Source organism: Thalia democratica, chromosome 4 (genome assembly GCF_965202585.1).
Source record: "Thalia democratica chromosome 4, ktThaDemo2.hap1.1, whole genome shotgun sequence".
Lineage (NCBI taxonomy): Eukaryota > Metazoa > Chordata > Thaliacea > Salpida > Salpidae > Thalia > Thalia democratica.
In genome coordinates, this window is record NC_139168.1 from 24,732,815 (window position 1) to 24,738,622 (window position 5,808).

Consider the following 5,808-nt stretch of genomic DNA (forward strand, 5'->3'; position numbering starts at 1 on the left):
AAAAGAAATGTTTATTACATACTCTTGTTTCAAATTCATTGATCATTTAAAACAAAGCTATTATCATTACAGAAATTCACAATTTGAACTTTTGAAAACTTGTTTAATCAACTTCTACACATTTTTTGTCAGTGAGTTATTCAACTTATTTTTAACACAAAATATTAAAGATACCTTCAAACAGATCCACAAATCTACTCCAGTAGCACTACAAGATGAACATGTACCCTTAAAAAAGTTCAAAAAAAGTTAATTTAATGATACAAGTACGAGATTTTGATAAAAAATCTTTTTAGATGTCATATATATTTTATTATGTTACACAATAAACACTTTTTACTATTTGATCTTATTTTATATAGTTTTAACTAAGCTACAAGATGCTTTTTACAGATTTTTAAAATCAAAAAAAAAATTTGAGATTTAGCTGGTCAAAGTCGGAGGCAACAATAGGTTACATATAGAATGCGCAAACTTAAAACGGCAAAAATAGACTATTTCACTAAAAATCTATCTTCTCCTACGTTTTTTGAGATAACTACCTCAAATTTTTAAGAAGTGTTCCTTATTATACTTAAAAAATTCTGTCAGAAAGAATTTTAGAAAAATTAAAAATTTTATTTACAAAATATACAAAAAAACAGTTTTTTTTTTATAATAAAATTTTAATTTTAAAATTTTTATAAATTTTGTTTTCATAGAACTTTATAATTGTTGCAAGGAACATTTCCTGTAAACTTGAGATAGTTATGTCAAAAAGAGTAAAAGTAAATAGATTTTTAGTGACTTCTAGTTATTTGCCGTTTTAGTTTGCGCCTCCCATAAGGAACCTATTGTTGCCTCCAACTTTGACAGGCTATATCTCAGAAATTATTTTGAATTTTTAAAATCTGTAAAAAGCATCTTGTAGCTTAGTGAAAACTATATAAAATAAGATCAAAATATGAAAAAGTGTTTGACCCCCCTATGCCCTTAACTATTGAAATTTCAAACTGGAAAACTATTAGTTAACTAATATATTGTACAGGTATATACTTCACAAAATTTAAGAAGCAACTTGTTTATTAAAAAGTTGGTCATTATACAATGTTAATAATCTAAATACTTTTGAGCTATAATTTTTTTTCAAAAAGTATTCTTAAATTTGACAGCATAGAACTAAAACACTTTAAAATTTTAATTGGATTATTTTAATTTGCATATTATACTTTCTAGTTAATATTTTTTTATTTCTAGTAAATACTATTTATAGATTTTTAAAACTAATGAGCAGAACAATAAAAACATATTAAAAACTTAATGACAAAGGTTTTGAAAAATGTTTTGTCTAAATAATTTTATAACTAGTTAAGAACAAACTGAAAAAATATTAAATAGAAAACTGTAAAATGTTTTCAATAAGGTTTTTATTTTTCAACTTTTTAGTTTGAATGTGAAATTAGAAGCTTTTAGGAATTTTTGTTTTTAAACACCTTAGTAACAAAAAGCATAAGTGTTAAAAAACTTAGAAGAGCTAAGACAGTTAATTACAAAATAATTTTTATACATACCCTTACTTTACCATCAAGTTTGTAATAAAGTAGTTTAATAAGTACTACAGTTAAAAATGAAAATACTTAAACTTAAGACAAAAAAAAAACATCAATGTTTGTAAATATTCTAAAAAATTTAAGCTTCATACTAACCAAAGAGGCTTTAACTATGAAGGTGCTATCTATCAAACTTGGAGATACATGTTTACAATTCATCTTTTGTTTCTTTAAAATTAAGTAGCATTAAATAATTTGATAAGCCTAAATATGTAAATTAAATTTAGTAATAGTAATTAAGTTCATTTAAGTTTAAAAGACATCAAAAAAAAGATTTAACAACAATAAAACAACAAAAAATAGTAAAATTATATATTCTAAGTTTTATTTACATATTTTGCTTATATTAAAACATATCCAAATAGTCCATTTTTCAAGGCATCCTTTTGTAGCAAAATAAAAAGAGTCACCCAAAACCTGTGAGATTGTAAAAAAGTTGGATATATTACATAAGGGTCTGCACACTTTTTAACATTATACTTGGTTTTCTTTGTTTTCAACTCTTTTGAGTGCTCATTAAAACATGATCACTATACTCCCAAAGGTCTACAGACATTAGGTGGGCTGCAGTTTTGGTTCTTAGTCTTATTAAATATCTAATGTAAGGTCAAAATTCCAATATCTACCTAAGACCTTCATTCTAGATGGTTACATTGATAAGTTAAAACTATATAGGTATAAACTAATTCAAACTTATATAATTTAAAGATTTTAACCCTTGTAGAATTTAGTATATTTGACGGCTTTTAATGTAATTTCGAAGAGTGTCTTAAATTTCTTATTGTATTTAATCCTAGGTATGACATTAAACTGTTTGATAACTGAAAGGTTTTTTGTACACCAGGTCCTTTGACCAAAATTTTAAGATTTTTTTTTGTTGTTCAATATACAATAAATCTATTATATCTGATTGTTTAATATCTGCTAGCTTTTTCATTGTTATATATTTATAAAATACAAAAAACTCTTTTTATTTTGTAAATGAGTAAGCCATGGGTTTTTGCAATGTTCAACTCAAAGAGTTTTCAAATCCCCTTCACCAATATCCCACAAAAATTCAGTTTTAAACAATAAAATCTAACAACATAAAATGTCAGACTTGTTTTAACCTGCTTAATGTACATAAATATAACCATATAATCACATCTATTAATGTACAACGATTTAAAAAAACAAACTTTAAAAAGAAATCAAAATAAATAAACGAATAATAATAAAATAAGTGAGTTTAATAAAGTTCACACATAAGGTCTCTCTCTATCTTACAAAATGGATATAAAACTTATAAATTTAAATCTTTAGTTGCAATTTTCATACAATTTAAGCAAATCATGCATTCATTTGTCTTCAATAAAATAATAAACGTTTAACAGGGACTTTATAAGTATTTATTCACTTTATATTTAGTATACCATATATTGTTTATTGAACTATAAAAAAAGCACTCAAAATGTTTGTTCTAAGGACCCGGTGTAGGAAAAAACCTTTCGGTTATCGATTCGTACACCACAACTATATCATGCATTATTTAAATGTTTTAATATAAATTGTTAATAATCGTTTATTATTAAAAAACAATAAAAATTAATTCGTTTTAAATTTTATTTAAACTTTTATGCTAATTGTTTTTAAAAAACTACTTTTTTTTTTTGCTTTACATTTTATTTTCGCTTCTTAAGTAGAAAAATAAAGTAAACTTTTTATTAACTTTACAAATTTTAGTTTTAAATTATCAATTGATACTTTTTTTAAAGTGGAAGTTTAATAGCAAATTATTGCATTTAAATAGTATTAGCTTTTAAAATTTTCATCTAAATATTAAGTTTCGCCGGCTTATATACTTAAAGATGAGTTTACTGTAAATTAGTTTTTGAGCTGCAATATAATAAGTTACAAGTGCGTTATAGCTTGACACTTATCCGCTTAATAAATATAATAAACTAAATATTACTGCTAAAAGTAACAACTTTAAATACTTTATTTTATACAAGTATCAAACGCCTAACACTCTAACTCTAATAAATGTCTTTGTTGACAAAGATAATGAAAATATGTGTAATGGCTGCACCAAGTTACAAGTCACCTTTCGTTTAACTTTTTTTCACTTGGTGTATTTAATTTGTTTATTTAAGTTTTAATGTAGTTTCTATAAGATTTTAAAAATCTAAAAACTAAGTAGTTCATTAAACAATAATTTAATTTAATCGCAATAAACACGTTTTTGTAAAAAATCAATTGAGCTTATAACTCTGATTCAATAAAGAAATAGCATCTTAAACGATTCGTAATGCTTTGTGGTATGACATTTTTATTCAATAAACAAAAACATCAAAAATAATGTTTGCTGACCTAAAATTCCAACCGTTTTTTTTTTGTTGATTCTATATATAACAAGCAAGTTTTCTATAAAGTTTAATGTAGCTTATAATTCTTATTTAATTTACACAAAAATATCTTAAGCACTTCTTTATGCTTTTTAAATATAACAGTTTTTGTTCATATTATAAAAAATAAATAAAAATTCTATAGTCTAAAAGATTTTTTTTTTCCTTATAAAACAAACAAGTTTATAGAAAAAAAAATTATAGCTTCTAATGTAATATCTACAATGTAAGACTAATCGTTTGAGATTTTTTTTTCTAAGTTGAATAAGAAATGTAAGCTCAATTAAATTTTATGAAAACCTTTTTATTACCAAAGTTTTCATTTTACGCGAATATCTGATTTGAATATCTGAAAAACTTCATCTACCTATAGAAAAGCGTGTTTTAAAAACAATTGATGCATTTTCAAAAAAAAAAAGTATAATTAAAGTAACATGAATTTAAAGTTTTTCTTAGATTTTTTTTTTAATTGAACGAATGAAAATGTTTGTGCACGGAAATTAAAATTGATCAATATTTTAAAATATGCACATATTGGCTTTCTTTTAATCACAGTAGTAATGTGTAGTTTGAAATGTATAGCAACTAGCAACAGTAGTTAATACTTGGAAACGAATTTTTTAATATAAATTTAGTATAAAGCACTTAATACTTATAGAAATATGAGAGTAAAAAAAATTATAGACAGTATATATCATGAAATCTTTGAGTAAATAATTATTCTATTTATTCTACTTGCTCACTGACGAAGCATGCATTAAAAAGTACTTCAAGCAATTAATGTAAAACAAAAACTTTGTTAATATATTATAAATATAATAAATTTTTTTTAGTAGTTAAGATATAGACAAAAAATTACTAACAATAAATAACGTACCAAAAGGACAACTTGAGAAACTTAAATTTTATAATATTATTAAACTGAAGAAAGTCTTACATACTATTTTACAAAAAATAAGTTAATTGTATGCTATCCTGCTTTAAAAAGCTATATCTGCTCAGTCTTGTAGTATAAAAGCTCCAGCTACAGTACTCTTTAATTTGTTTGTGTTCTATCAAACTTTTGTTCTTGCAGTTTTTTTAAAACTATATAACAAGTTCCTGAACTGTGTCATACTTTTATTTTGGATACATTTGAATATTTTAATATTTTAAAAACAGTATTTATTGACCTTCTAGAATTTCATTCCTAGGTCTTTATTTTAAAAAAATAACTGGCTAAAATGGACAACCCTTTTATTTGACTTGCATTTTTTTTACAGAAATTTTATGTAATCATGTTTGAATATAATTTTCAGTATACCGGCTATTAAAAATATAAGTAAAGCTATTGTTTTACAATAATAAAAGTACTTTACAAATTAAATTAAAATATTTCTAAGTTTTTTAAAAACAACTATCTATGAGTAAAAACTTTGGGAGAACGAAATTTAACATAACATTTTTCATTTACTTACAAAGAAACACATATAGATGTTGCTGAAAAAAGCTAATTTACGCTTTATTATTGGCGAATTAAACATAAAAAATAACAAAATATAACTAAAGTAGGTTGTACAACATAAAAATTATTTCTAGTACGATATTTAGCAAAAGTGAAATTTTGGAAAGTTTATTTTCAGACTTGAAAGCTAGAAAAAAGACAGAGCTTTAAATTATTTATTAAGAAAAGAATAACTAAAGGTATAACAATCAAAAAATATAACAATGTACATTTAAGCTTAGCTACACAATTAGTTTGTATAAGTCAACACCTAAAAATAAAAAGTTCAAATAAAGTTTCACATGTAACACTAACCTTTAGCAAAAAAAAAATAGCTGCAAGACATTTAGTC